We start from the raw sequence: 12,207 nt of genomic DNA on the forward strand, positions 1-12,207 counted from the left end.
TCATGTGCATAATGTAGTCAAATATGTAAAGGTTACAAGTAAGTTGGTTTATAAGCAAAAGGTGGCCAGTTAACTTGGCCACCTTCAATCAGTCAACAAAGACAAAACAATTTGTCCTCTCACATGTGGCAATAGTCAACTCAAAAACAGAAAGGAGAAGGACAAAATCAGTTAAGGCTATGGAAGCATGAAGTGGGAGTTGATTATGAGGAAGTGGGGAATGATGAAGTGGTAGTGGGGACCAACGGTCCAAAAATGGATACCGTTCCTCAGCTTCCAGAACACCACCTCCACCCAAATGACCATAAGAGGAAATAATCATCGTCCCCATGCATTCATGCACTCACTTCCTTGAGGCTCACTCTCATAAGTCACTCTCATACCTAAGAAACCTACAGTAAGGAAGACACCATCATTTTTCTGCATAGGAATTCCTACTGGATTACACAAGAAATCCTACAAGATTGCACACAAGATTCCTACATGATACACAGAGATAGTTTACAGGATAGGTCGAGAGGAGTTTCAGAGGGGAAAACTCAGGGGTTGAACACAACAAAAATTATGAAGGGGTAGGCTCTATAATTACATTCCTCTTTCTAAGTAAATTGAACAAAAAAATCCTCTAGTTTCAATGAATTTGGCAGCTGTGCAAGAGAATTGTCCACACAGTCATCTTAGTTTTTTACTTCTGCATTTGAAAATTGTATCAACATCTCATCTCCTCAAAACCTCACCAACCAAGATGACAGGAGGGTTTAATAAGAGGGAGCCCACTAACACTGTGAGAATCCAACAACACCCTCAGGTACTAGAATTCTTCACAAGGCATAATTGGATGGGGTTTTTCGAAAAATTATGCGGGTATGATGATGAGGTGGCCCGAGATTTTTCTCTCTCCCCCATTCCACTCACCAAAGTCCATGCCACTATTGTGGTAATAGGCATCTCCATAGAACTCATCCCTGAACTCATCGCCAGAGTTACCACACTTCCTCTAGGAGTACCATGGAGGAAGGAAGACAAAGGAGATAGCAAGGTTGCCAAAAGGAAATTCTTTTTAGAAGGTGAGGAACCCACTGAGGACAAAAATGGAGTAAGGAGAGAAAGTCTGACATATCCCTGGAACGAGGTAAGCTATCAACTTATCAAATACATTTCATGTGAGGGTAGGTATAGTGTGGCCTATGGCTATCATTTTAGTCTTCTTGAAGAATTGATATTTGGAGCAGAAACACCCCCTCATCACAGGCTCAACATACCATACTTCCTGCTGCAATCACTGATAGACTCAAGCATCAAAGTGCAAGAGGGAAATTCCCAACAGTTATCTCACCATGGGCTAATTATAATCCTTATAGAATATTCCCTCCAAAACCTGACAATTCCAATACAATGGTTAGTTTTCAAAGACATGCAGGCAGAGGAAGACATCAAGGCTCTCATATATGATGTTAGACCTACTGTCAGTGAAGAGGAAGAGGAAGAGACTTAAACAGAGGAAGAAGAAGTACAACAAGAATAAGAAGAAACAGAAGGAGATGAAGATGAGATGGAGGAGGAAGAAGATGAAATAGAAGAAAATGAGGAAGATGAAGAAGAAGAGGAGAAAGAGAAGGAGGATAATGAAGAAATTGAGGAGGATGTTAAAGAGGGAACTGATAAATATGATGAGGATCTACAAGAGGAAGAAGAAAGGAAAGACATAGGTGAAGAAATCAATGGGAAGGAGGAGGAAGAACACAAAGAGGAGTCACCTAGGGAGTCTCCAAAACCCATTGAGAGAGAGGCAGTAGCTTCCCTCACTTCTCTTAGCACCCCCATCAAGCAAAAAGGAAAAATACAAAGGAAGACCCCCTTATATTTCAGGACAAGGAAAAGCACAAGAATAAGGCAGGGGAAACCCCAAACACCAACCAAAATTCCCATTGTGATTGAAGACTCACCTAAAAAAAAGGAGAAAATTCTTTCCCCTAAGTCTCCTATCACCTATGTGAGAATGCCTATGACTAGATCAACCTCCTCCAAGGGAAAAGCAGTCCTACAGGATACACAACAGAATCTGTGGGAAGTAGAAGCAATCCTACATGATACTCTGCTGAACCTACAGGAGACACAAAAATTGGAAAAGGAGGTAGGAAAATAACAAGGAAGTAAAGAAGAGTACCGAGAGTCAAAAGAACCTAGCCCCCAACCTAACCTTGACTCCTACTACAAGTTTATTGAAGGAGGCAGGGTCATACCTCAAAAATTTGTTACTCCACTATTCTTCAAGCTTGAGAAGGAGAGAGATAGAACTCACCGATGGATGCAAATTACCAAATCCAAGGGGGTGGAAGACATTGGGCAGATGGACGAGAAGCTCAAGGACATGGGCATAGAGCTAAGTAGCTTGAGAGACAGAGAGGCCATAATGAAAAATCAACTAGAAACAAAAAATGCATGGTTGAGAGGACAACTGCAAGAAAGAGAGAATCAATTGGCATGTATGGCCAATCTCTCTTTAGAAGCAATCCAGTGTAGGATTCCAGCTAAATCTTATTCCCTATACCTCAAGGAATAGTGGCTACAGTTCTAGATCAAGACCCTAGCACAGAGAGGCACCATGCCATTTCAGGACTACAGGTAGTTCATTGATCTTTGTTATCAGAGCACACTAGAAGATAAGGCCAAGATGTATGAGTTTTATTTGCACAATATGGCCTTAACAGACATGAATGTATGGGATCCTAATGCCAAGCTAGGAGATTTACAGTTGATGGCTTTGGCATCATGGATGAACCATGAGGAATCAAGGGCTACAGAGATGAAGAAGATATTGGCAAGAGAGAAAACTGAACCTCTTATGATCAGAGTTGAACAATCAAATCCCATGGCCCTCATTAGTACCCATAATTTGATTGCCAGTGATCCTCAGCTTGCACCTAGATATCTTGCTACCCAAGAGCAAGAAATTTCACATTTTGAGGACATTCTCAGGCTATTAGGGGATGATAACATACATGATTTCCTGAGGAGATGGAACACATTTCCATACAACTCAAATATAAGAGAGTACCAATCTCCTCAAAGATTGAGAGAACCACTAAACAAGACACCCATTTACAAGAAATCTATGCAAAGGCTAAAAGTCAATTAGATTGGCCTAAAATTTAGTCCACCACTACTCTTAGGAATGCTAGAAGGAATGAAGGAAGAAGAAGAAAAGAGGCAGTGGGAGGAGGTAGAAAGGAAAGTAGGATTCTATGAACAAGAAGAGGAAACCACAGCAGAAGCATGGGATGTCAGGGAGGCCACTATAGCTATGAAGGATATGGATATTGATTGAGTTGCTCAGAGGATGAGCAACGCTTTCAGTAGGGGGGTGATGATGAGCCTCATCATTGGGTAATTATATGGGCCTTAATTCACCTCCTAGCTTAGTCAAAACAACGTTTCTCACAAATTATTACATGTTTTTTATTATATTTTATTTATGAGATGAGTCAGAGTTTGATATGATGCCTAGTGGACTAATATGCACTGAATGAAGGATTGAAGGAGAAAATTAAGGAATTTTAGCAAATACTAAGGTTAAAAATTGAATGGAACAAGGGAGAGGGATTGTAGGAGGTAAATCCTCCTCATTTACTTCTCCCCCATTCGAATATTCCTCCATCCATCACACCAGCTTGGAGTGCAAGCAACCAAGCAAGTGAGATACAAAGAGCTAGTTTATCTTGAGTTCAAGAGCTGAGACTCCCTAATTTTAAGGAAGTTGTTGGGGACCTCAGTTGTATAAGTAGAGAGGCCTAGAACCTCATTAGGATTCAAATTTTTTTGTAAAACTCAAAGCTTTTTTCGAGCTCCAGACTTGTGAATGTTTTATTGATGTAATTTTCTATTTTGGTAATAAGAATGAGTTTTGTTTGAGCCAGCACTGAGTTAACTCAGAGGGCTGAATCTCTTGGGTTAGGGCCCAACCCTAGTAGCCAAGGCTTCTCTTTCTTGTATCTATATGTTTAGATTAGTCTCATAGCTTCATTATTAATTTGCTTTTAGATGTGTTTTCATTGCAAGTAGTGTAGATTGGATTGGTTGTTTATTAGTTTTCTTCCATTTGTGCCTTACTTCAAGAGAAGGTTAGCAGGGATAAAAGGAGTACCACAAGGTTTTCAGTGGGCATCTTGGCCTCATTTCCTCCCTTTGGGATCATGATTTGAGGAAGGGACCCTTGTGAAGCCCCAAAAACACAGATTTCTATTTCTTGCATAAGCTTTAGAGTTTACTGTATTTAAGTTAGCATTTGATAAATTTTGCAAAGTAGGATTTCATTGCCATCTCTTCTATCTTCACTCTTGTAGTAGATCTCATCCATCCTTTCATTCCCTTCAGCAACTTTCCTCATGGATCATGTAGGAAGTTAGTTCATTTATTTTGCTTTTCTAGCTTATGAGAATGCTTCTTGTTTACATAGCTTTTTGGGAATTATACATGTTTTACGTAGAGCACATGCTTCAGGAGGAGATATAGACTTCATAGCCAACAACCATCTTCCACTCCATCCACCATAGTCATTCCTTGTTTTCACCATTGCCTTCACTAGTTTTCATCATTTTTCATAGAAATTCTTCTAAGCACACTAAGTGAATCCAAACATCCTCTATCTTTGTTGTTGATTTCTGAGTGATCCTAGATCTTTCCTCACTTCATTCCACCCATCTGCCACCTTCCATAAGGCTTCCATCACCTCCAATACCTTCCATTTTTCTCTCGGCTGTATGTTGTAGGTTTACACGGAATCCTGTAGGTTCCTAGTACATCTTGTAGGTTTTCGTGAAATGACATGTTTTGAGGTGGAATTGAGGGAAAACCTCTAGGAAGTCACCTAAAGCCTCCCAAGGGTCTCCCACACCATCCAAACATCTCCTAAACCTTCCAACCATCCTCCAACATCCTTAATTCACCTGCCACATCACCAAAAGAAATTAGTTTGCATACTTGATTTTGCATGAAAAGACAAAAAGATAAAAACATATTTATTTCAGTCCCTTTACTTGCACATTAGTGATGTTTGATGCTTCTTTCTTCCATGCTTAGAGTGTAGCATTTGGTTCATGTTAATTTAGCATTATTGCAAAGCATAGTTTCTTGGTAGTTAATTAGGAAATGGTGTGATTTAGCATTGAATTTCGGTCTTTTCCATTATTGCAATAGAGAAACTCTCCCTTATAGAAGATTTCCCTTTCTTCCATCAAGAAACCAAGCTTCTTCTAACTCCATAGAACTCTGCCTTGAAAACCCCAGTTCTCTCTCACCAGCTGAATCGTGACAAAAGGAAGAACCATCACTTTTACTTGTGTATACAACACTGTCACCTCCAAGTTTGTACAAACCCCGGGTTGACAAAGTAAAGATGGTAGCCCAAGAGTTGTAGCAGTCTTGCTGCAATACTAGCGCTCATCAATACCCTTCTATTTGGGTGCACTGCAGCACAGTTTTCGATGTGTTAGGTTGCACTGATCCCAGGGTGAGGTATATTTTCCCTAGGGACCCCAAAACCCTAAAAAAATTGCCTGAAACAGAAAAAGAATGGACTTAGATGGAAGAGAAAAGGTAGATCTCCTACCTGGTCCTAATAGTGCGTAAAATGATTCACAGAATCTCTCACAATCAACTGCTGAAGTTTGAGGTGAAAACTGGTTTAGAGCACAAAACTGAATGGTAAATATCAAATGGTGAAAATGACTTGGTAAATTTTGTTTTATGGTTTTTTCATGTTCATTTATTGAATAAACTATAGTTTTTAATGAATTTGATGTGATCTCTCTCACGTCTATTAACGACTTACATCATTGGCTGGTAATCAGATGGTGTCTTCCCATGTTCGAATTTAGATCACATATTCACATGGTTAGACTTGTACTTGATCAAATGATTGGACGAGATAGAAAACCCCGGATCTAGTTTCATCCATCCGGGTTGCGATTTCAGGAGAGTACTAAATTGTCTGTACAATGGCTTTACATGGAAGGTCATCCTATCGTGGGTCTATATCTATAGACGACTGTCTATCTACATGCAATGAAAAGTTTATATTCTGAGTATGGATATGCCCTCCCTCAGTAATTCATGAAATATTCAAAATATCATGATGTTATATATTGTAATAGATGTAGGTCACCATCCACTTCAGATCCTCCCTGTCACATTGTAAAGCATATCACTCGACATTATCATTTTCGACTTCATGCTTTAGGGGCAACTGTTACAGATCTATTTGGGCACATCACTCCTAAAATTCAGATCACTACAATTAGGGCTCATCAAACCCTAATACAGTTGTTACATGCCCTAGACAAGTAATCACATTGAATGCTTCCATCCAAGAAAGTTTCTTAGCCTGAAGCCTTGCTGAAATGCCTCCTTGGGACACCAACGCAGCCTTGGTTAGGGGTAACTGTACTGTAGTGCACTTAGGCCTTCTTTGACCTACACTAGGCGAGATTGAGTGAAATTTGCATAGGGTTCTAGGAATATTCCTTAATTCTAGATCATTCTAGAAGGATCCCATCTCTTATATCCTCCTATGAGCTTGAAATTGGATAAGCTAAGGATCCATTATCCTTCTATCCTCTCATCTCTTGCTCCATGGAAACTAACTCCAAGTTTGGAAGGCCATCCGATACCCTCATTTATGACAAAACTGTTGGAAATAATACTGAGAAGGGGGGGTGAATCCGTATTATCAAATCAAATAATTTTTCATTTTCATACTCAGATATGTATATGCTACTTCAGAGATGTTAACCCGCGTATATACGCAACTGTGTCTAAAGCAACCAGCATATATAAGAGAACTTATGATTCTGTTAATCCATTAAATGTTGATCATTAATTAGTGCATCAGAACTTTATTAACCATATGAATAGTAAATAGATGCAGTAAAACAGAACAGATCATCACACACAAGAAGCACACATGAACACCATGATGTAAGGTGGAAACCCAATGTGGGTGAAAACCACCTACTGCAATTTGTCTATATTTTCTTTTAATAAGAAACTTATTTTTACAATATTTCTGGACTGGTGCAGCCTTATACCAGTACACAGGCTTCTACCTGCAGAAGGCTACAATCTTTTCTCATTCTCCAGACTCTCCTGGAAGGGAGATACAACCCCCTTAGCTCTTGTACTAGCCGATCCATTTACTAGTATGTAGGTGTCGGCCTACTAAATGCTCCAACCTTTACTCGTTTCCCATCTGCTACTGGAAGGGAGCTACCACCCCCTTAGCTCTTGTACTAGCTGATGTACTAGTACGTAGGTGCCGACCTAAAGAAGGCTACAACCTTCTCTTTCTTCCTCTAGGCACCACGTTTCATAAATTTTCAGACTGGATACTCTTGAAGCACAACACCATAATCTGAAGGCCACGTTTCATCCAATTTTCAGACTGGACCCATCAATATCATTGAAGCACACAATCAATCAACACTAGCATCGTCAATCTCTGAATCACCCAATACTAAATCACTGAAACCCAGTCAAAAAAATGCAGTAACCAGAACACAGAGAAGGACACTGAACTCTGCAACAATATTTAGAACCAACTGTATCATTAAGAATCATGCATCAGAGTGCATACGCTACTTGGAAGTGTCGAACTGGCGTGTATACGCAACTTCATCAAATCAAACTAGTGTATATGTCATTAATTACTTACTGCTGCACTTCCTAACTTCAGACATACCCAGATCATTCCATATACAAAGATAATATGTATGTTAGCAACCAGATCTAGTTCATCATATCACATAAAGATAATTCATTCTGATCCTGATCCATTATAGATCTCATCCATCAATACTGAAGCTAAACATAATCAACCAATATGAATATGTAGAATACTGACACCAGTAAACAGTCATCAGAACTCATCAACAACTAGAAACACCTCTAACTTCAAACATCATAGCTCATATGGTATATGCTACTTGGATGTATCTAACCTGCGTATTTACGCTCTTTTATCATAGTCAACCAGCTTATATGTCTGTAAATATTCATTCATGATTTGCAGCTATTCCAAACTTGAGTTATACCCAGATCATAATATTTACAGAACATTACATGCATCAGTATACAGATCTAGACTAAACAAGATCAAACTGTATAGAGATGATTCATTCCAAGCCACTAGATCCCGATCTATCCTTAGATCTTGTTCTCCATCAACCGCTGAGATTCCTCCTTAGCTTAGATCAAGCAAAGCATCATGAACCCATAACCTGCATATTGGATCTCATACTTCATCAGATATTCAAGACTTTCTCCATACCTTGCCTAATCATCTTCTTCTCCTTTTATAGTCTTCGGCCTTACTCAATACCATGGTCTAAAACCATTTAGAACCAATACTAGGGACCTAATACCTGGGTTCAACACTTCGGACGCAATACCAAGGTCCAAAACCATAGCTCTAAATACCACGAACCCAAAAATAAGCTTTCCCACATGTATGCGCTTTTCCGTGCATGAAAGTGCGTGCATACACATACGTGACTTTTGATCAGAAATCCCGCGTGTATACGCGCCTTTGTATAGAGTGAACCTATGTGTATACACTACTTGGTATATAGCGAACCTACATATATACACGACTTGGTATATAGTGAACCTGTGTGTGTACACGACTTGGTATATAGTGAACCTGCGTATATACTCTTCTTTCTTCATTCTTTGTAGTCTGATCATCAATTCTTTGCTACTGACCCGCTGCACTATGATCTGTCATCTGTGTGAGTTGCCATCAAGGACAACACTTGTATCATAATTCCAACAATCTTTCCCTTTGGACTTGATGGCAAAGCTAACTTGTCATACTGAGAAATGTCATCTGATTCCTTTGAGCTGTCCTACATCCCATGTATTCTGTCACATCTGATATTTCTTCTATAGATTCATCTAGTTATATATAAGTGGGTTGTTCTTCAACGAGTGGGTTGCCATCAAGTACAACACATGCATCATAATGCCAACAATCTCCCCCTTTGGACTTGATGGCAACAACACCAAATCACTCTCCCCCTTTGACATCAAGGGCAAAGGGTAGACCAAGATATTCTCTTTCCTTGATAAACATTTCATTGTCCATACTCCCCCTGAGTACCTGCTGAAATCTCTGAATGAGCTCCTCCTTTGTATATGCCAAGGTGTACCAATCTGTCCATGCACCCTATGAGTACATGTTGAAATCTCTGCTCTGCTGAAGTGTGCTGTTCATGCTCCCCCTGACTGTAAGCAAGGTATATAAAAAGATGTTCTACAAGAAGAACATGACTCTATCATAAATGACCTTCCTATCACCAAGGACTCATACATATATCCGTCTCCCAACCCAGTGGGGATATACCAATATTGACTCATCCACCCAACCAAGTGGAGATACGCCAGTTACCAAAAATATTACATCATCCTTCCCATGCATAGTGGGGGTACAAATTACATCATATGATCAAATGACTACAATAGATAGAGACAAACTATTACATCATGAGTCTTGATATGACATTTATGACTGAGACCAAACATCTAAATAAGATCATGATAGCAACTATCATACACAATGTATGATCTGCTCCATAAGCATCTGTCAACAGCATCTAGACCAGCAACCTGTATATGTTCATTAGTGTATAAGTCATCAATGTATGTCTACATCAACTCATCCTTTTGAACAAAATTCTGCATATTACATAGACAATCATTCACATTATATCATATGTGAAAAACACCATAACCATCTCATCAACATCGAGATCTGCATGATCCAAGTATCATTACTTTGGAATGTCTGCATCAACCAACATATATAAGTATCAACCTATCATCATATAGGTAAGAACTCATCATCATCATGTCTGCAACAAGATCATTTGTCAAGACTTCTTGATAACAGCAACAATCCTCATCCACATAAGTGCCAAGAACTATAGGAATCTTGCATCATAACTGTATTACACGATCTTTATGCATATGACGACAGCAACATATGAGTGACTCATCATCAAGTAATGAAGTTGTGTATTCAAGCTTTGTACTTCTCCTTATCCTTATGAAGATCATCATGTAAGTACCATATATGCATCATCAGAGAAACAACCACAATTCTGATCTGAACACCAACTATGTAACCCCAAGAATCATATGAGATTTTGTCATGGACAACTCATAACCATATCATAGCAAGATGTATCATATAAGCATCATCACCAAAGACTTCTAACCATAATGCCAACAATGCATCATTCAAAACATAAACTCCCCCTGAACCTGTGCCATATGTTTATTGTCAGATCTGATCTTGCATATATTAGCAAGAAGTATCAAGACATCATAATCATCAAATTAGGATAAAAAACACTTCTAAACATCTTATGAGTATCAAGACATTTCCAAGTTCCTAAACATCTTGCTAAGTTCCTGGCGTTAAAGCTTAAGCCCTTGGTTGGTCGTACGGAGTCCTTCGTAAAGGACTCTGCTTCCTTCATTAAGGAGCTCAAGGACATCAAGCTTGACCCTGGGGACATTCTTGTTAGTTTTGATGTTGTTTCCCTCTTCACTTGCATCCCTATTAGTGAGGCCATGGAGGTGATCAACCGCCTAACAGATCCTGACACTGCTAAGTTGGTTGAAATCTGTCTCACTTCTACGTTTTTCTGTTTTGAGGGAGAGTTCTTCGAGCAAACTTGTGGGGTTGCCATGGGCTCACCCCTTTCCCCTGTCGTTGCTAATCTTTTCATGGAAGATTTTGAGTCCAAGGCTCTAAACTCTTCCTGGCTCTTGCCTAAGCTTTGGAGAAGATATGTGGATGACACCAATGTTATCTGGTCTCACGACCAAGAATAATTGGATCTCTTCTTCAATCATCTCAATAATCAATCCTCTACCATTAAGTTCACTATGGAGTAGGAGGTCGATGGTTGCCTTCCATTACTCGATATTCTTATTTCTAAGAATAGTGATGGTTCCCTCGGCCACCAAGTTTTTCGGAAGAAAACGCATACTAAGCAGTTTCTTCATGCCAGTTCCCATCATTTCCCGACTCAAAAGGTGGGTGTTCTCAATACCCTTGCTACTCGGGCTCTAAGGATCTCGGATAAGAAGAGTTTTGAGAAAGAAAAATCCCATCTCCTTGATGTCTTTGTTGAGAATGGTTATAGTAGATTCATGGGTCAGAGGGCTTTCCTTAAAGCTTCCAAGAATTCGCTGTCTCAACGACAACCAAAGGAGCGAGTTCCTGGTGTCCATCTTCCGTATTTTCAGCGGACTACTGATAAGATTGGTAGGATTATCAGGATGCATAGTGTCCCTGTGACCTTTAGGCCCTAAACACTATTCGCATGTCCCTCCGATCAGCGAAGGATCCTATCGACCCTAAAGATATGAAAGGTGTGTACTTGATCCCCTGTTCCTGTGGGACCCCCTACATTGGGGAAACTGGTTGCTCCATCAATCAGAGGATTAGTGAGCATGTAGCAGACCTTAAGCATAGGCGAACTAAGTCTTCCGCTTTAGCTGAGCATGCTGAGAAAACCAATCATCATGTTTGCATTGAGGAAGCTAGTGTTATTGCTAAGGTTTCGCACTTCCATCATCGGAAATTTAGGGAGGCGCTGGAGATTGAAAAGAGGCCGAATAATCTCAATAGAGATGATGGCTGGAAAATTAGTCGGCGTTGGGTCCCAGCACTCTCGATCTAGTCGTCCTATTTTCTTTTTTTCTTTTTTTCTTTTTTAATTTATTAATTTTATTTTTATTTTTATTTTTATTTATTTATTTTTTTTTATTTTTTTTTCATTTATTTATTTATTTATTTTTTAACTTACTTTATTATTTTTAAGTTGACTTATATATAAAATAATAATAATAATAATAATAATTCATTCATACCTTCTCTTTCTTTTATATTCATTTATCTATATAGTCCTGTTTTTAATTCCTCTAATACTAATTTAACTTACTATTTTTAATTATTTATTTAACATAAATATTTAATTATTTATTAATAATTTTTAACTAACTATTATCATTAAATTATTTTTATTTATTTTATTTTAAGGGATTGGTCCCCCTAGGGTAATTTTTTCCCTTAAATATAATTTTTAATTATTTATTTTAACTAACTATTATCATGAATTATTTTAATTACTATTTTAACAT

The sequence above is a fragment of the Pinus tabuliformis genome, chromosome Q (genome assembly GCF_031772625.1).
Source record: "Pinus tabuliformis cultivar Carrire ecotype Pingquan chromosome Q, CPIR1, whole genome shotgun sequence".
Lineage (NCBI taxonomy): Eukaryota > Viridiplantae > Streptophyta > Pinopsida > Pinales > Pinaceae > Pinus > Pinus tabuliformis.